Source organism: Bos grunniens, chromosome 23 (assembly GCF_055505025.1).
Source record: "Bos grunniens cultivar Pamir isolate PY7600 chromosome 23, Bosgru_T2T1.0, whole genome shotgun sequence".
Classification (NCBI taxonomy): Eukaryota; Metazoa; Chordata; class Mammalia; order Artiodactyla; family Bovidae; genus Bos; species Bos grunniens.
Genome location: NC_141187.1, coordinates 15,326,742 through 15,348,150, shown reverse-complemented (window position 1 = coordinate 15,348,150; position 21,409 = coordinate 15,326,742).

Genomic DNA, 21,409 nt, shown 5'->3' with positions numbered 1-21,409 from the left:
TATAGAAGAGCCTCTGGTCAGATGTCATGTTGTGTCTGATTCCATGACTGGGGATCAGACATCGTGTAGGTTGCTGGAGGAAGAATGTTGGCTGGGGCTCTGAACAAAATGGGTAAACTCATATCCAAAGTTGGTGTCAACCTCTAAGAATTCATTGTTGGCCCCTCTGGGATATAAGGGGGTGTAAAGGAATTAACTTTCTATCAAGTGATTGTTAGGCCTCCATGAATAGGCTAAATCAGTCTTGGTTGGCCTCCACTGATGGCAGGTCAGACATTCATAGGTGGTGGTACCTAAATCGACCTTGGTGCATGGGAAACCGTGCTTTTGGGTTCTTGCATAGCTGCTATCTTTGCTGCCCAGTCTATGTATTTGACTGATGGCATTGATATGACCAATGAAGCTGGCTGACACTAACTACTCAAATTATTTTGTCAACTCCGTTAAATGCTAACCTCACGTTGAATGCGTTCTGATAGGCGTTAGCATGGGCCATGACTTTACACCTGTGCCTACTCCCAAATGGTCTTCTGCTTGCATCTACCCCAGAGCACCTTGCCTCTGATCCTCCAGTCTTTCTTCCAGACCCCTGACCAGGTTGCCCGCTGCTGCCTGAAAGTCTGTGTATATCCTTACTTCAGGTGGTTTTTCTTTCCACAGTGTGCTCCTCAAAGACACACCAACCAGGGAGATTTTCCCTCACCGCTGCATTTCTAGCCCTAATTTTTTGAGGGAACCTTCTTATCTTCCACAGTGGCTGTACCAGTTTATAATCCCACCAACAGTGCACACAATCTCCACATCCTTGCTGGCACTTGATATCTCATTGATAGCATCTCACATCTGTCAGAATGGTTATCATCTCCCAGTGAGTTTTGACTTGTATTTCCCTAGTGATTAATGATATTGAGTAACTTCTTTGGTATCTGCTGGTGATTCACATATTTTATTGGGAAAATTGTCTATTTATGTCTTTGCCCATTTAAAAATTGAATTTATTTTGTATGAGTTTTATATTTGGGATATTAACCCCTTGCAAATGTTTTCTCCTCATTATGTAGGTTCTTGTCACTTCCATCATTTCTTTTGTTGTGCTGAGGCTTCTAGTTTCTAGTCCCACTTTTTTATGTCTTATACCTTAGGTATCTTATCCCCAAAATCATTGCCAAAACCCATGGCAAGGAGATTTGTTCGTTTTCTGAAGCGTTTTTTGTTTCTGATTTTACACTTAAACCTTTGAGTGTTTGTGAATGGTGTGAGTGTGTATATAAAAAGATTGACTAACTTTCCCAGCTCACTTATTGAGACTTCCTTTTCTCCACTGAGTATTCTTGAGCATATGCTATGCTAAGTCACTTCAGTCGTGTCCGACTCTCTGTGACCCCATAGACGGCAGCCACCAGGCTCCCCCGTCCCTGGGATTCTCCAGGCAAGAACACTGGAGTGGGTTGCCATTTCCTTCTCCAATGCATGAAAGTGAAAAGTGAAAGGGAAGTCACTCGGTCGTGTCCAACTCCTAGCGACCCAATGGACTGCAGCCCACCAGGCTCCTCCGTCCATGGGATTTTCCAGGCGAGAGTACTGGAGTGGGGTGCCCTTGCCTTCCCCGTTCTTGAGCATAAGTACATGCTTTTATTTCTGGCCCTTAATTGTTTAACTGGCCTGTGCCTTTAATGTCAGTACCATATTGTTTCAACTACTACAGCTCTATCATATGGCCTGAAATCGGGTGCCTCCTGCTTTGCTCCTTTTCAGGATCACTTTGCTTTTTCTTGGGTCTTCTGTGAACCCCTGTACTTCAAAGCCACCACTGAGTGTGTCCATCCTCCTCAGCTTGAAGACACACTGGACCAACCCATCCATTATCAGACTTAAATTCTTTCTTCCTTCAACTGGTCATACTAGACCTCAGTACATCATAGGTGTGAGCTTGACGGGTCCTCAGACAATTGGCATGGGTGACGAGGAGAATCTGGGCCACCTGCCTTTGGCACCTCATGCCCTCTGATGTTTGGATTCAATTCTGGGCATACCATCTTCATCTTTTAATGGATAGGTCCTGAGCCTGGATGAATTTGGTCTAGTGCTAATTGACCCCAGATAGATGCCTACTTGGTATCATGTGGGTATGGTTTCCTCTACACCAGAGGCTGGTAGCCTTCTGGCTGGGAATAATGTGACCACCTCTAGGTTAAGACACAAGTGTTAGACACAAGATGTGTTTCCTTTATTGCTACAACACCATGTAGGATTTGTTTTTAGGTTCCAGAAATATATACTAAACATAGGAATATTGCAACCACTTATAGCATATGGTAGTCTTCATCAGATGCCATAACTGGACTTGTTAGCCCTAGGAGACCCCGTCTTGTTTTTCCCTCTGGGGCTTGACTTTATTTTATATTAAGTTCTCATGGACAATTCAGTTCATAATCCCCTATTACAAACTCTGATAGGCAGTTACTTATGTCTGTATGAGTTGATCCTAGACACATGCAAACACTTGTGAAAATATTACCACAATTAAGGTAACAGACTTACCCATCACCTCACTGGATTGTATGGCCCAGGAGGCAGGGGTGCTGTATCAGAGCCTAGATATACTACAGCATCTTTTCCTGTCCTGGGTTCATGTCAGAGTTAACATTCTATTGTATGGGCTAAAGCAATATTCCTATGTTTAGTGTTTTTCTGGAACCTAAAAAATCCTACATGGTGTTGTAGCAGTGAAGGAAACGCACCTTATGTCTAACACAACTTGTGTCTTATTCTAGAGGTGGTCACATTATTCCCAGCCCTGTACCTCAACTTTTCCTGAAGGGGCAGGTCCCTGAATCTTCATGGAGGTATAACTTCCATCCTCTAAGGGGCACATATCTTACCAAGGCTTCCAGTGTACTATCCATTTCCTACACTGTACAGTCAGTGTGACTCTATAATAGATGCATGTTCTAAGATGTCCAGATGGCCTAAGCATCCTGCATAGATTATGGTAGAGCCTGAAAGGCACCACAGCCCTGGGGACAAATCTCTAATTGTATATTAACAATTCCACATGAATTCAAGCTGGCTCTGGCCCCCTCTTGTGATGGAGATGGAAAAGAACTTCACCTTAAAATTGACCACATACCATATGTCAGAGGTCTAATTAATCTGCCCTACCAAAGACATCTCCTCTGGAATGATAGCAAGTAGGACTGACTAACTAGGCTGAGTTTATAGTCATTGAACCCATCTGAGTTCTACACAGTCCAGACTGAGTTAAATGATGCTGTAACAGACAGCACCAGCCCTGAAGCCTTCATCTTTAAGGCTGGTACTGACACGTGCCAACCTGCTACTCCAAAATGTGATTTTATTCACTCTTGGCCAGGGGTTGGCTAGCTTCAGAAACTCCTACTTGACATTTCCTGCTCTTATAGCAAGTTACTCTTTGGTCCAAGAAGCCCATGTGTGCGTTATTTCAACTATTCTGTCCCTGCCAACTATACACTCAAGAGACAAAAGATGAGCTCTGAGTTACTGTATGGACCCAGCAGACCCACTGAACCTCATACTCTGACCATAACTCCATTTATTATCTGGACCCCTTAGGCTCATACTCAAAGTTCTTATGAGACTTCTGGTTTTGAGGTCTTGATGTCAGCTTGGACCTTGTGTCCAAGTAAAATTTAATGTCTGGACATTAGTAACTGACTGCCCAGTTGGTGTCTTTGGAGAAGAACCAGAGATACACTTGCAGTATGCCAGGAACCTGGCCACTTTTTTAGTCAACAGGTTACAGGTTTAAAAACCGTTCATGTCTGGGAAGTGGCTAAGACACTGTAACTTTGAGGCAACTTCCCTCAGTCTCCTTTTCATGCTCGCTTGGGTATAAATTGAGCAGCATCTGTTGGGAGCTGCCATTCTGTTTTGCCCCAGAGACTTAATCATCTCTGACCTTTCTGTGGGACAAGCTACCCTTTTAGCCATCCTTCCACTGTTCTAGCTGATACAGGGACTTCTGCTGGTTAAGTGTGCATTTATTGTTTTTCAGAGTCCACCGTGTTTAAAACTGTTAATGAACCCAGCTTTGGGACTGCCTGTCCTATCAACAGGCTTGTCTGTAGGAGACACGCCAGTGAACTTAGTGATATGGAGTCCTTATCACTCCACTGTTGATGGCCTTGGTTAATGATGATCAATGTATCCTTTCATGGAACAGAATATCTGCTGGCGTTGCATAGTTCGGCCATTCCAGTATACTTACCTCCCCAAGCTGTTTAGTGCCTCCTCTTGTGCCAATTTAGAAGGCTAGAAAAAGGCACCTCAGATGGCTTAGATGATTCTTCAAGATGGCCGATTCTAAGAACGAGTTTGCCCCGTGCTGTGGGATCCATGCCAGGGTTTAAATATAGTATCCTGACATTGCTCCTACGCTTTAACATTCTGGCCCTTTGAAAAAGCATTCTCAAAATCCAGCCAGAGAAAAATTCCTCAAACCTCTTGAAAGGTGCTTGTTTTCTAGTTCTGGGGGTATAAACGCTTTCCTCCAGGCCCAGTACATCCTGAGATTGAAGCTTGGGTATACTGAGATTTAATCCTAGTTTTAAGCCTGGCCTCCAAGAAAGGATGTCTCCTGGTGGGGGAATTACTGTGGAGTGGAAGCCTTTGCAGTGTCTTCCTACCCGTGGGAAGGCTACCTCCTAATAGAGCTGAATCACCTCCATAGGCTCTGAGGGTGTTGGTTCAGGGCTATTGGAGAATCACAGCCCTTGGGAGCATATACCCGGATGTTCCCTGGCCCCTGTTTCACAGTCCCTAAGTTTTTCCACCCAGGGCTCTGATACTGTAGCAGACACTGCCTTGACAGCACTCAACCTTTTTTTTTTATATAAATTTATTTTAATTGGAGGTTAATTACTTTACAATATTGTATTGTCAACCATCTTTTAAGCTTGATGAATCTCAGATTCTAAATTTGCTTCTCAGCTATATCTGCTCTCCCAAAGGAGATAAGGGTTTCTTACAAGATAGAGGTCTTTTACCAAAAAGACCCTCTGGTTTTCTTTGGTCCTGATCATGGAAATGCCTGTTACCTCATCCTTCTGCAGCTGAGTGTCCCTTACACACAGTGAAGTAAGGAGCCAGTTTCATTTTCCCTGTACTTTAAGGCCTGAATCACTGCCTTGGCCAGAGAACTCCCCCTGCATAGGAGCCTTCTGTCGAGTCACTGTTGGCGACATTTCCACCCATTGGCCTGTCACTGTGTGAGGAGCTAGTCATGCCACATGAGCAGCTGGCATTCGGTCGTCTTGGTGATTGGGTCAGTAAGGTGTCTCAGTCCTCAACCGCTTAGTGTCTCAAGCTGTTCTTATCAACTATGCTGGGTCCTTTGGAAAATAGTTGTTGCCAAGCAGAGTTCGGAGTATAAAACTTACAGTTGATCAATACCTATAAAAGACAAAGGGGAAAGGGGGCAGGCATAGACCAGCTTCAGCCTTCAGGTAATGCTGGTCTGGCACCTGTGAAAGGAGAAGGGAAGGATGAAAAACTGAGCAGGAACAACTCAGTCCACAGTGCAGCCCCGAGAGAGCCTTGGCAATCCCCAGAAGACCTGGTGCAAAGAACACCCACAGGTAGGAGTCCCTCAACTGTCCTAGTCCCTGGCTGTGCTCCATACTCAACAAGACTGTAGCCTTACCTCATGCTGGGGTGGATCCCAGGAGCTGCAGATGGAGGCTGTTGGCTGTATTAATACTCTCTACAACTCAACAGCAAGTTCTTTCTTGAAGATCTTTCAGCCTACTACTTTGCCTAACTCTTACTAACCTATTCAGATGAGGTCCACGGGTACAGGATCTTGTGCTTTCATAGGAGAGATGAGTAAGAGTCAAACAAGCTGCCTTTGGTTAGTGATACATTTCTTACTAGTTAAAATGAACAGGAAAGCACAGTTACCCAAGCACGGGTAACCTAGGACTATTCCTTCAAGGAACAACTATCCTGAGAATGACAGGCAGAAAAAGAGGGAAAGATAACATTTGGCAGGAACTGTGGAGGGCAGTGATAAAGTCACTGATAAAGTCAGGAATTCTTCCGAGATGACCCTTCCATTCATTCCATCTTAAATTCCTGGATCTTAGGCACATAGGTGCTCTAGCATAGTCACATGAGATGGAGAACGTGGGAAATAGAAACCCTGAGGCAGAAGCACTTTGGCATGCTTGAAGGATTGAAAGGAAGCAGTGTGGCTAAAACTTAATGACCGAAGGGGAAAAACAGAAGCAGGAGCTACTGTGAAGAATCCTGAAAGGAAGGTGGGCTTCATCCTAGGAAAGCCTCTAGGAAAATCCCTCGCAGGGAAACGACACGAATGATTCTCTTTTTGAATCACTTTGCCTACACTATTGGCCCCTGCCATCTGCTCATAGAGAAGCAGAGGAAGTGTTGCTGGGACTAAGATGAGGCAGTAGAAATGGAAGAGTTGGGTGAATTTCAGAATGTCACTTAGGATCCATCATCAAGATCTGCTCATCTCTGTGTAAAGAATGATGGGTAAGGAAGAATTTAGAATGATCCCTGCCTTCTGGTCTTGACATGTAGTTTTTGGGCTGACAGTAATATGAAAAAGCTTAGAATAAAGTTTTGGGCAAATCCAAGTGGTTTGCATGTTAAACCTGAGATGCCTATCATGGCACCCATAAGGACATGTCATGTAGATACTTGGGTATCAGCTAGGAGCTCAGGGATGTATTCAAAGCAAGGGATAAACTTGGGAGTTCTGTTCATTGTTCTCCATGGTTATCCAGGGAACTTGTCTCAGAGATGTAGACTGACTCAATTTCCAGGTTATTGGCCTACTTGTAGTTCTTAATAACAGGCGGCAATTGTGGTTCCAATCAATTCACTTTGGGAAACAAGTCTCACAGTCGGTTACTTGCCAAAGATCTAGTATTGCTTTATGAATTTGAGGCAGTGAAGGCCTCCTAGAGAAGCAAGAGGGAATGCCCTGGGTTGAAGGAGCACACAGACCCCCAGAGAGCATTAGGTGTTCAGACACTACTCTTTGATTTCATGGATTGCAGCATGCCAGGCTTCCTTGTCCTTCACTATCTCCTAGAGCTTGCTTAGATTCGTGTCCATTGAGTTGGTGATGCTATCTAACCACCTCAACCCCTGTCACTCCCTTCTGCTGCCTTCAATCTTTCCCAGCATCAAGGTCTTTTCCAATGAGTTGACTCTGCATCAGGTGGCCAGAGTATTGGAGCTTCAGCATCAGTCCTTCCAATGAATGTTCAGGGTTGAATTCCTTTAGGGTTGACTGGTTTGATCTCCTTGCAGTCCAAGGTACTCTCAAGAGTCGTCTCCAGCACCACAATGCAAAAGCATCAACTCTTCAGTGCTCAGCCTTCTTTATGGTCCAGCTCTCACATTCATACATGACTACTAGAAAAACTATAGCTTTGACTATATGGACATTTGGTGGCAAAATGTCTCTGCTTTTTAATACACTGTCTAGGTTTGTCTTTAATACACTGTCTAGCTTTTCTTCCAAGGAGCAAGTATCTTTTAATTTCAAGGTTGTAGTCACTGTCTGCAGTGACTTTTGAGCCCAAGGAAATCTGTCATTGTTTTCACTTTTTCCCTTCTATTTGCCATGAAGTGATGGGCCCAAATGCCATGATCTTTGTTTTTTGAATGTTTTAAGCCAGCCTTTTCACTTTCCTCTTTCACCCTCATCAAGAAGCTCTTTAGTTCCTCAATCACTTTCTGCCATTAGAGTGGTATCATCTGCATATCTGAGGTTGTTTATTTCTCCCAGCAATCTTGATTCCAGTTTGTGCTTCATCCAATCCAGCATCTCGCAGGTTGTACTCTGTATATTAGTTAAATAAGCAGGGTGACGATATAAAGCCTTGACATACTCTGCTGGAGTCCAGCTCCAGCAGCCAGGGAATCAGCCTGAAGAGATGAGTGGTATCAGCGGAGAATGATGCAGCCTCTGACTCAAGGTGCGGGACTGCATGTTTATTTCAAGCATCAGGTCTTTTATACTTTGACAAAAGCTTAGATCAAAGGTTTTACATTTCAGCTCCCCCTCACCCAGATTTATTGTCTCCATAAATTATTGTTGCCTTTCAACCAGAGTTACATTGTAACTCATGCTTATGTCTGGGCTGCATACCACATCCCTCAGTTTATTTCTTATCTTTTTAAATCCTGCTTGCTCCTAGCATCCTAAGCTCACTATGTCCTAAAAAGTGAGCTATTCTTAATTATTCTAAACCCTAAGCTCAGCAAACTTCCTTTGCCATAAACATTCCCCTCACAAACAGGTCTCAGATAACAATCCTTCCCATGGCCTCAAGCTGTGGCCTACGTGCTCATCCTGGAACATTATTTGTAAAGATCCTTGAACAAATATCAATGGTTACTTTATAGATTATTTTCTGGGCACGACTGCAGAAGGCTTTGTGCTTTCTCATGCTTCTCTCAAGAACAATAAGCACCTTAACATTCTTTCCAGCCAACTCAACCGAAGAAAGGAAAGAACAAGTCAGAATCACAAGACCTAACTCCTTCATCCCGAGACCGTGCCTGTGGGATGAGGAGAGGGGCTTGGGGGCGTGCCTCCATTTTGTCAGTAATGCCTAACGTGGCTCCTGACAATACTCCTTTCCCAATTTTGAACCAGTTTCATGTCTGGTTCTGTTGGTTTTTGACCTGCATACAGTTTTCTCAGGAGACAGGTAAGGTGGTCTGTCTCTTTAAAAATTTTCCACAGTTTGTGGTGATCCACACAAGTCAAAGTCAAAAACTTTATCATAGTCAATGAAGCAGAAGTAGATGTTCTGGAATTCTTATTTTCTCTACGATCAAATGAATGTTGGCAATTTGATTTCTGGTTCCTCTGCCTTTCCTATATCCAGCTTGTACATCTGTAAGTTCTCAGTTCATGTACTGCTGAAGCCTAGCTTAAGGAATTTTAAGCATTACCTTGCTAGCATGTGAAATGAGTGTGATTGTGTGGTAGTTTGAACATTCTTTGGCACTGCCTGTCTTTCGGATTGGAATAAAAACCAGTTTCCATGGGACCCTCTAAACTTGGCATTTGGCTTGAGCTGACAGAACCAAGGGACTTACTCCAGTAAACTAAAAGGAGAAGAAAAAAAAACTGGGTGAGCTGTTTCCTCGATAATTCCAGAGAGAGACTTCAGGGCTTGACTAAGCCCAGTGTAAAGTCTCTTACTGGTAAAAAATAGAGTAGGCAAAGGTACCCAAACATGTGTATTCCTAGGAATATTCTTTCAAAGAAAAACTATCCTAAGCTTGAGTGGTAGAAAAGCAGATTCAAGAAATGGCCTGCAAGGTCATATTAGAAGTTGCCATGATTTGTTAGGGAAAACTAATAAGATTTGCCTCTTGTGCTTCTCCTTCTTATGAAAATGATCATGTTAAAGACCCCCTCCCCAATGATACCCTTCCTTCTATTTAAGCAGATAGCATGACTTGGAACTAGGGGTCAAGACAGAAGCTCTGCCCTTCAAAGTAAGCATCAGTGTCTCAAACACTTCCAGATCTAGTCTACAGCAAAGACAAACACCAGAGCATTCTAGAAATGCCCATGCCAGAATTTTTGATTTCCTGTCCACTGTTGTGCATCTTGGGGGTAGGGTGGGGTACAGAAGAGTTAAAAGGTAGAAAGGTTGAAGGAATGGATCAACTTGAGTTAAGATTGAAAGTTAAGGGCATTTATAATAGATAAATGGCAGATATTTGAGGCTCCTTGAAAGGGTGGTTAGAATAGACACAGTGTCTAGAGTTAATGCCACAGCCTTCTGAAGTACAACTTCCCAGGCTGGAGGATGGCTAGCCAATTGTATTAGAGCCTAAACTGCTGGGGGTAGCCTGGGGATCAATCAATATTTACAGCTTGACAATTAAAGTTTTATCTCCAAAATAGATATGAAACTAGATTTAAAAAATGAGCATTTTTGAAGACTTGAGAAAGTTACCATTATCTGCTTGATATGTAAGGATCCTGTGCTTATGTAAGCTGACTTTGGTCTGTTGAAACCTCTTGCTGAGGAGCACCTTGTAAGAGAGAAACTCTTGTTTGTTGGCACACCTAATTTATGAGCAAATTGATTTGTAGCTATTGTCTTCTAGATACATTACTTGCTACTTATGATTAATGGCTCATGTATTAAGATACCTCTAAATAATCCCATGCCCTCAACATTAACCTGTGCCAGCTGAAAGAGATGGTAATGTAATGGCTTATTCTTGAAATAAATCAGCTGTTAATCATCTGGGTCCACTCAGGAAACTGGAGTCAAGTAGTTCAATAGCAGGAATTCAATGTGGGCAGCAAGCTACAAAGGTATTAAAAGCTGGAAGCCAAATGAGAAATAGTGACAAAATCCAGACTAACGGCAAGTAGCCACTTCTAGCCTTAGGGCTAAAGGGTTGAGGTGGGGGAAGAAGCAGTGTCATGACTACAGTGGCAGAGACTGCACAGAGCCCTGAGTCATGCCAGGGATGCTAGGAGGAAACTGGGAGAAAAGAGGGTCAGACTCGAAATGCTGGAGACTCAAAAGTGGGAAAAATACCCCAGTGTCTCCTGTCCACCTGCCTTTCAATCTCTCAGTTCCCATTGGCCAAATCCAAATGAGAGCCTAGAAAACCTGAGTTTTCTCTGAGGGTACTGAAACGTCCCTCCCTTGCTATGGTCTGTGGTGCTAAGCTTTGTCTCTGCTGTATAACTACCTAGCCACTTAGATCTGGGGTAAGCTCCCCAGTGTACCAGATGAGCATTCTCTACCTTCTGGTTCCCTCAATTGCCTTATTTATGAATAATGTACTTGACATATGTTCAAAATCAAGTTATCTAAGATCTTATCATGAGAAACAGATGGATGGGACTTCCCAGATGGTTCAGTGGTAAAGAATCTGCCTGCAATGTAGGAGATGTTGGTTTGATCCCTTGGTTGGGAAGATTCCCTGGAGGGGGAAAAAATGGCAATCCACTCCAGTATTCTTGCCTAGAGAATCCCATGGATAGAGGAGCCTGGTGGGCTACAGTCTACAAGGTTGCAAAGAATCGGACACCACCTTAACAAATGAGCCCCCCCGACACACACACATTATGATGGATAAAGCTGGTATTAAGAAACAGCTGTTTTTAGAATAGGATAAATCAGCTCGTAGCCTTATAGGGCTTCCCTTATGTTACTCGTTACTTTTCCCTTGCTGCTTTTAATATTCTCTGACTTTGTAGTTACAATGTCTCGGTGTGTTCCTCTTTGTCTTCATATGTTCTCAGCCCCTTTCTTCTCCTGGGATTCCTATAACGCAAATACTAGTGCACTTGATGTCTGAGTTTTCTTAAATTGTCCTAATTTCTTTTCAGTGTCAATGACTTCTACTACTCTGTCCCCAGCTCACTAATCTGTTCCTCTGTATCATTTAGTCTGTTTCTTCTAGGGTAAATCATCAGGGTAATGTAACTGGGAATTCTGGATTCCTCTACTCAACTTATGTTAGATCCAATAACATCATACTGTGACCTAACTGGTTTCACCTGTCTGTGGGGAGGCTGAGGAACTCAGCTGACTTGAAACCACAGCTCTAGGAGTGAGCACTCTTACATGACTTAGTAACCTATGACAACATCTGGGTAATACCCTCCAAAGAGTGGTTCTAGCAACCACTGGAGGAATAAGGTGAAATACAAATCTAATTTTAGAGTTTGCACAGCTCCTACCTGAATGAGGCTGAGACTGTGAGCACTGAAAATACCCCTGCTCCCTCTCCACCCCCAGCCTGAGATTTCTTGCTAAGACAATAAACCAGAAGTGGCTTCTGCCTCCCTCAGCCATCAACCCTGGAGGAACTATATCGAAGCAAACATATGGAATAACTACTGTGAGGGGCTCTGGGGAGACTGAAAAGTGGTGGGGCTTGACCTTCTGTAGGGGCCATAGATGAGATGACTGGGTCAATTCAGGTCTGGCAGGAAGACACCCAGAAGTCAGTGCAGCTCTAAGAAAGCCTCAGCCAGCATCACAGGGACCTCTGGCACAAAGCTGCCCACGGGAGAGTCCTCATCTGGCAGAACTAGGCAGGCACTAGTGCCCTGCCCTTCCCAGCTCACTCACTGGTTGGGAACTCCCTGGGTGAAGAGTGTCCTTGATTCTGATACTGTAGCAGATTCCAAAGCAGCTCTAACTGGAGGCTGTGAGCTAACTGCACTCCTCAAAGCTGACTATGCCTCTGAAGGAGATCTGAGTGATGAGATCTCCATGGTTGCCACAATATCCATGTAATTGTCCAAACAGGATGCCTGAGAGTCAAAAGGACACTAGTAATTGTAGTAAGGTGGCAACATAGGGAACAAGCATAAATGAGAACTGCCTGGATGAGTTCGTTCATACAGCCCCCATGGATATAGAAGCTGTGATCTGAGACAAAGGGCAGTTTTAGAGCTGTGAGTATTAGAGAAAAGTGGCTTCAGTTCTGCACTTGCATCTTCCGTACCACTGGTTTGAGATCATCGCTGATTATTGCCTGGCAGAAAAATCAGTGGCAAAAGAAAAAGGGTCAATGCAGACATTCACTTGGTAAAATCGGGCAAGCAGGAGAGCCCTAGCTGGTCAATGACCGCAAGTGGTAGCTGACCGGTTTCAGGCACTCAGTGTCTCATCTTGTTCCCTTGTGGAGCTGGTGGAGTCCAGTCCAGAGAGTCTGCTTCCTCCCACGGCTGCTTCTCCTGGGAGGGAAGCCCTGACCTGGTTTTTTCCTGGAAACTACAGAATGTCCTTACAGGTTTCCCAGGTGGCTCAGTGGTAAAGAATCCACCTGCCAATGCAGGAGACACAGGTTTGACCCCTGGGTTGGGAAGATCCCCTGAGGAGGAAATGGCAACCCCCTCTGGTATTCTTGCCTGGGAAATCCCATGGACAGAGGAGCCTAGGCGGGTTACAGTCCATGGGGTTGCAAGGAGTCAGACATGACTGAGCACACACTCACTGAAAGTCCTTGACCCTTTTCTCCCCTGTCAGTGAACTTACCAATGCTGAAACAAGTGAGAATCTTGCCTTTGCTCTCTACCTAATACAACATTACTAGATAAATCATTTTCCTCAGAGGGAGCTGGATACCTTCATAGGCCAAAACAAGATACTAGAGGACTACAGTGACCTAAAAAAGTAAAACAGAACATTATGTACCATTGGAAGCAGAAATAGCAGAACACTTAGAATGAGAGTGTGAAGTATAACAAATATACTTAAGATATTTCCATTGTAAAAAAATAGCAAAAAATTTTAAATGTAAGAATGAAAAGTATGAGTTAACAGAATGTAAAAGAAGTGGGAGACTAGATAGAGCTGAAGAACAAACTCATGAGTTGGAAGATCTGATTGAGGAACTCTTCCAGAAGGAAAGCAGGAAAGATACATTGAAGATACAAGAAGATAATGGAGGGTAGAAAAATAGTAAACATATTGTAAAAAATCTCAAAAAGCTGAAATAATAGATTTCCCCGAATGATTGACAAGCTCATTTTGAAAGCACTCATAGAATAAAGCAAAACCCCACGAGTAGATAGTGTAACAAGCGCGAAGTCAGTCAACTGACAGCTTCCAGTGAATCTACAGAGCAAGAACTAGAATTTCACAGGACTCAAATATTGGATAAAGTAGAAAATAGTTAAAGTTGATAGAAAACTTTTAAAATGCACACACGGAGGTGGTATAATGAACCACGTTCCCATTATTCAACTTCGGCAACTCAACATTTTTTCAGTCTTGTTTTGTTATCCCCCTAGGTGATTTGCTTTGTTGTACTTCACCGGAATTCTTTCAAAGCAAAAACTAGGCATATCCTTTACCCACAAATACTGATAAGGTCTCTCCTTGTGATCACAAAAGACATCTAACAAAGTCGACAGTCCTTTTAATATCTAACAGTCAAGCTTCACTGCTCGCCTCAAATGTCCTAGAGCTGGTTTATTCAAATTGAGCTCCAAGCAAGCTGACTAATGCATTTGGGTCATATGTCTTAACCCAAATCCAAGTTCCCCAGAAAATAGAATCGAGACAAACATACATTGCTAAAGCTTAAGAGGCGCAACTGAAGTAGCAACAATGAGAGGAAAAGGAATGTAAGAAAGGGAAGAATGAGAAATATATATAAACTCATGGATGAAGGCTAAGCTGGCTACTGCTTCACAAAGATCACAGCTGATTGCTGGGTCTCATGAGTCAGAGAGAGTATGGCAAGGGGGAGAAAGAATTTTTTTCAATCTCTTAGCAGTCATTGGTCAGAATTTCTCCTAAGGAATAAACTCTCCCACTCTTCCGAATGGTTAGCCTATTTGACGACCAGAGAGAAAAAAATTACATCCATGCAGTGTAGCACTTCCTGTGAGCTCACCATCACTGGAAGGAGCCAGAAGTTCCAGGTATGAAGCAGCCTAGGGTACAGGTCAACATGGCATCAACCAGCATCTGGCTGAGGGTCTAGGAGATGGGTGATTCTAAACAGAATATGAAGGGCTTGCCTATGGCATGTCTCCTAGCATTTAGACTACTTAAATTTATTCCTCATCTCCCATGTCATTGATATATTGGAGAAATGAGGTCACTTGTCCTGGACAATGTCCTATGTTCTCAACTTGGCAAACTTTTTCAGTGTTTAACTTGTTCTTTCCCTCATAGTTACTGCAAATCTATAGTTGATGCTGTGGGTTTAATTAGACATTTTTTGGAAAGAAGACTCCATAGGTGACTGGACTTCCTGTATTCTCACATTCAGAAGTGCAGTGCCTCTCTGTTACATTTATAGTAGTGTTCTATTTAGTGAATGGATGAGCTGACACCATATGAATTCATTGTTATTTTCTCATCAAGGTTTCACTTAAGGATTTTAGCCCATGTGGTTGACCAAAAATACAGAACCCAAATCATGTCCTCCATCCTTTGTCTATACCCTTCTCAAGGTGATTTCACCACTCTTCCAATTGAGCTTATTTTCTTGCCCTTGAAATCTGAGTTGACCTTGTGACTTGATTTGGAAGATAGAACATGGCAAAAATTGCCCATCCCAACCTAGGCTTCAACGGGCCTTGCATGTTCACCCCTCACCCACTGCCACTGTCATGAGAATGAGCCTGAGCTAGGAGGAGCCTGCTGGAGACCAGACCCTGTGGATGGAAGTTCTCCTGTCCCATCCCAGGCCATTGTAGACTCATCTTAAGTGAGTTGACCTCCCAACATGAGCCCAGCCAGGATCAGCAGAGCTGCCTCCTAACCCATGGCTGGCTGCATAGAAAGTAAGCAAAAGAGAAAATGACTTACTGCAAAGGGCTTTTCAGGGAGCCAGAGCCCCTTCAAGGTACTGTCACCCGATTTAAGTAAATTCAACCATTGTGCCCAAGATACCTGGTAACTTCCTGCTGTTCGAAGCTTGTTGTTGTTCAGTCACTAGGTCGTGTCCAACTGTTTGCAACTGCATGGACTGCAGCAAGCCAGGCCTCCCTGTCCCTCACCATCTCCCAGAGTTCGCCCAAGTTCATGTCCACTGAATCAGTGATGCCATCCAACCATCTCATCCTGTCACCCTCTTCTGCCTTCAGTTTTTCCCAGCTTCAGGGTCTTTCCCCCTGAGTCAGCTGTTCACATCAGATGGTCAAATATTGGAGCTTCTAGCTTTAGCATCAGTCCTAACAAGTATTCAGGGTTGTTTCCTTTAGGATTGACTGGTTTGATCTCCTTGCTGTCCAGGGGACTCTCAAGAGTCTTCTCTAGCACCATAGTTCAAAAGCATCAATTCTTTAGCACCCTGCCTTCTTTACGGTCCAACTCTCACATCTGTACATGAATACTGGAAAGACTATAGCCTTGACTATATGGACTTTTGTCAGCAAAGTGGTGTCTTTGCTTTTTTAATACAGTGCCTAGGTTTGTCATAGCTTTCCTTCCAATAAGAATAATAAAGGAATAAGTGTATGTAAGTGACATCTACCTCAATAAAATGTGTCTGAGGCCAAAAGTAATAAAAGTACAAGGTAGGGGAACAGGGCCCTTCAGAATACTTCCCAGTATTCAAAACAGTGTCTCTGGCTGTGTTTGCTAGGCAGGGACACCAGTCCTAACAGTCAATGGAGAAGGAGGTTAGAATCTGTGCCAAGATGCTGGAGAAGGCATGCTGGTGGCTTGAAGACATGTTTCCTTAGCTTCCAGCAAATAATGCCTCGTGGAGCTTTACAGCGACTATCCATAAAAGAATTCTTAATGGAAAACTGGTTTGAGCTACACAGACACAATTATTACACTGAAAGAATGTAGTAGACAGCATCTTCCCACTTTGCTTGCCTTCTGGATGGTCCTGGAATTCTAGCAAATGAAAAAACAATCTGATTTCAAACCATGGTATTCAACAATACTCCCACTGGAGTTTCCAGTGGAACTTACAGCTCACAAATAGACGCTGCCACTGGTCTCCTGCCAGCCCTGTCAACACCTGTGATGTCATGATGCTATTGCATGATAATTAGAAAATGGTCTGAAGGTTCCAAAGCATAGTGGTTTCAACTAACATGGTGTCTTTAACCTGCTCCACATCATATGCTTATTTGCGTATCTAGAGCCTTGATAAGTCAGTCACGCTGCAGCCTGTCCTCTGGTTGGCAGGGCCCCTAACTGACAGCCAGACTTCTTCCAAGGCAGTTCCCTTTTGATATTGAGAGATGGATGGTATTTCAGAATTCAGTACCCTTGAACTGGCTTAGTGTTCTCATAAGAACACCCCATCCACACTGAAATGATAGGCTTACTTTTAATGGTGTTAAATAGATGAGGAATCCCAAAAATCTAGACTGTGTAATCTCATACAATTTCTTAAAGGTTACTGAAATAGTGGACTTTAGGTTTGGAATAAGAGGCAGCTCAAATACAGGCCTTGGTTGCTAAAACCCTATTCGCTAGTTGGGAGGAAGCCTATTCTATCTGTAGGATAATAAGAGGAATTCCTTGTTAAAGTGTTTTTGAGAGATGAGCATCAGTCTGGAATCCTGTTACATCTTGGGAGATGCTATGAGCCTGGTAGGATCCGCAAGAGAAGCTCATTGAGTCAGTTCAGCTGAAGCCTTTTTATTTTTTTCTCAAAAGGAAGTTTTTAGACTGGCAAGTAACACGCTTTGTTAGAATAAGTGAAGGTTCTGAAATTGGATCCACATTTAACTCCCATCTTAGTGTCTTAGTCTGTGACCTTTAAGCTCTAAATCCCTGAGCTTCTTTATCTCTAGCAGTTCTGTAGTAATTCATTCATTCTGAATAGAAACTTTATCCTCAAAAGGTATTAAAAATCTAAAATCCCAGGAAGGACTGGTGGTGAATATAAAAATTCTATTGAAATTTTATGAACTACCTTAAAAAGTAACCAACTATATTGAAAATGAATTCAAAAGGACAAGCCCTATCCTAGTAACCACTACTATATTGGTTTTTTCATTATGAGGCTGAAACCATTAAGACAGAGTGAGCCAAAAACCACCCTTGTGATCTAAATTCCTGTTGCCAGAGGCATCACAAATCAATAGGCAATGCCAGGATTATTCAGTAAGTTGATACAGTTAAAACTGAGTATCAACTAACTGGAACTTGGAAAACGGGTTGAGCAGCTCTTGTTCCACATTCTGAAACTAGAGTAGAATGTATAAAAATAGGCTAGAGAAACCAAACAGGGATGCTTTACTTGAGAGGTAAAGCAGTTTATTTCCTGAACTTTTAACAAAGACAACTCAGATATAGAAAACTGATAATATACTGAAGATACTAGGAAACATACACAGTACATACACCATGGTATATGTAGAGCAGTACATGATTCAATTCAGTTGCGTTCGACTGTTTGGACCCGTGGCCTGCAGCACACCAGGCTTCCCTGCCCATCACCAACTCTTGGAGCTTGCTCAAACTCATGTCCATCAAGTTGGTGATGCCACCCATCTCATCCTCTGTCATCCCCTTCTCCTTCCCTCAACCCTTCCTAGCATCAGAGTCTTTTCCAGTGAGTCAGTTCTTTGCATCAGAAGACCAAAGTACTGGAGCTTCAGTTTCAGCATCAGTCCTTCCAGTGAGTATTCAGGACTGATTTCCTTGAGGATTGACTGGTTTTATCTCCCTGAAGTCCAAGGGACTCTTGGGAGCCTTTTCCAACACCACGATTCAAAAGCATCAATTCTTTGGAGCTCAGCTTTCTTTATGGTCCAACTCTCACATCTATATATGACTACTGGAAAAACCATAGCCTTGGCTAGATGGACCTTTGTTGGCAAAGTAATGTGTCTGCTTTTTAATATGGTGTCTATGATTCAGTTAAAATATCCCTAAATCCCAGCAAATCAATTACAAATTAATATTTATAAATATTAATACAAATATTCTACTCACTCATTGGAGCAGGGAGGGTTGAGTGGTTCATCTCCAAGCAGTGACTTACGAATTCCTGCTCCTTCCATCTCAGTTACTCTATCTGGACTGTCTTCCAAAGTGTCCAAGGGTATGGAAGAATGAGTGATATCTAGAGGGCTTATGACCAGACCTGGAGGTAGCACATATCAATGGTACTGAAGATGTTGGACCATAGTCTATTTCACTTATCAGTGAAATATTTGTACCAGAATGTAGCTCAACTGCATCAGTAAGCACACTTCAGTTCAGCTGGGGGTATTCTGACAGCAAGTCTTCTCAGTGGCAGGAAATGCATATTATAGTCCAATGCAAGCACATTGACTCTTGGACTGATAAGTTTGTAAATTGGTACTGGTGTGTGGATTGGGCTTAGGAGCACAGGTGTATCTCACTTTTCCCACAGTGGGACAAGAACCCAGTCATGTTCCTACTTTACTCCAAGAAGGTAGGAAGCATAGTTGTCAGTGCTACATGCTCCCAAATCATATTTGGTCTTCCTGTGTGGATAAAAGGAAGGGCACAAAGGGCTGATAGCTAGGTATATAAAACCACTACATGAATGACATCAGTGACAACAGAAGAATAGAAGGGTTAGTTGCTCAGTCAGGTCCAGCTCTTTGCAACACCGTGGACTGTAGCCCACCAGGCACCTCTGTCCATGGGATTTCCCAGGCAAGAATACTGGAGTGGGTAGTCATTCCCTTATCCAGTGGATCTTCCCAACACAGGATTGAACCCAAGTCTCCTGAACTGCAGGCAGATCTGAGCCACCAGGGAAGCGCAAAGATCCTCCATAAAGAACAATGGGAAAATTGTCAAAATCAGCTATTTCAGAACTTGAACTAAAACCTTGCAGCAATTCAGGGAAATCTCTAATGGCAAGCTCTATGGTATTTCTTAAATGTTCTATTTCTATTCTCTCCCACCATCACCCCCAGCTCTGTGGTAGCTTTGAAACCAGCAAACTTGGGAATCACCAGAGCAGAATGAAGTCAGAACTCTCTCTAAATCCTGTATCTGGAGAATATATTGTCACTTTTTGACATGTTTGGTCCACTGGAAGACCCTACCCAAAACACTGTCTTTATTTGACCTGACTTGGTGGTCACCTAATTCAAAACTTTTCCCTGGGGGACCTTGTCAAAAATAGAGGCAATAGTTTAACATAGCAGTTGCCTAAGATGTTGGATATCAGTTGGGGGAAACTTTGGGATAACCAAAAAACTTAATGGGAAAAACTGGAAATTATATGCCCAGATCTTTGAAAAGCTCCAATACCTTCCTAGGAATCTAGAAAGTCACATACGTAGGACTGCACATATTCCAGAAAAGATACTCGGGGAGGTTCTAAGTTTTACCTGTTACTGATCTGGAAACTCTAAATAAGCAGAAAATGAAGGCTAAGGCAGTTTTCAACTGCCAGGCTGAGTTCTACAGGCATGTGCTAACACATGCACAAACCCCCTCAGCAAATACTGGGAGCCTTTTGGTCCCAGATGATTAACTACTGATGGGCAGATTTCCTTACATCACTTAGCTAACAGATTAGACCTCAATAGTCAAGTGATGAATTCCGACTTCATAGAATTTAGTTACTAAATGAGCAAATGACAGATGGCAAATCCTAGGGAGAACCTAATCTCCAGAGCTACCATATTAATGTCCATTGTTTCAACAAAAAGTTGAAACAATACGGCCCATCAATAAGAAAAATAGCTGTCAAAAACTATCCTGGGAACTGCAGATACTGGACTTATTCAACACATTAAACTGGCTATCTTAAATATTTAAGAAATGTAACCATGCCCAAAAGACTAATTGCCAAAACTTGAAAGAAACCAAGATATCCTTCAGTAGGTGAAAGGATAAATAGGATAAATAACTGGTCTATCCAGAAAATGGAATATTAGTCAATATTAAAGAGAAATGAGCTATCAAGCCATGAGAAGACACAGAACACTTCAATGCACATTACTAAGTGAAAGCAGTCAGTCAGAAAAGGTTACACACCATGTACTTCCAACTATATGACATTATGGAAAAGGCAAAACTGTGGAGACAGTAAAAAGATCAGTGGTTGCCAGGGGCTGGGGGAAGGGAGGAACGAACAGGCAGAGCACGGAAAATCTTCATTGCTGTGAAGCTGTCTGTGTGATACTATAATGATGTATACAAGTCACTATATATTTATACAAACCCATAGAATATACAACACCAAGAATGAACCCTAAGGTTAACTATGGACTTTGGATAATGTGTCAGTGTAGGTTCATTGATTGTGACATATATACCACTTTGGTGGGAGATGTTGAGATGGGGAAGACTGAAAGTAGGTTGGGATGTATTCAGGGACTCTGTACTTTCTGCTCAACTCTGCTGTGAACCTAATAGTGCTGAAAATGGTCTCCTCTAAATTTTTTTTAAAAACACTAAAGGAAAATATGAAGTCTTGCCTTTAGAGAATATCCAATATTTTTTAAATAACCGAAATAGAAATTCTTAAAGTATAACTGAGATAATTTCAAATATGCTGTTAACTGCCTCAGAACAGGCAGAAGAATGTGAACTTGTAGAGCAGCTAAATTAAATATCAAAATGTCCTAGAATTAGATGAGGGTTGTAGTTGTACAATTCTTGCAAATATACTGAAAACTGCTGAATTAGGGTGAATGTTATGTATACTTTTAAACTGTCTCAAAACAACATAATGGACTGGGGACAATTTACCTCACAAAACACAACCAATAAACATACAGAAATTAACTGCATAAGAGTAGATGTGAAAACTAATGTGAGGGATGGTTATCTGCTTGAACACTTGATGTTGGTGGGATACAGTAATTGACCTTATCAATTGGCCCAGGTCAAGAGGATGCTTCTGAAAGGCAGGCAGGCAGGCAGGATCAACCATTAGGTCTGTTCTCACTTCAATAATTTTACTTAAAGCC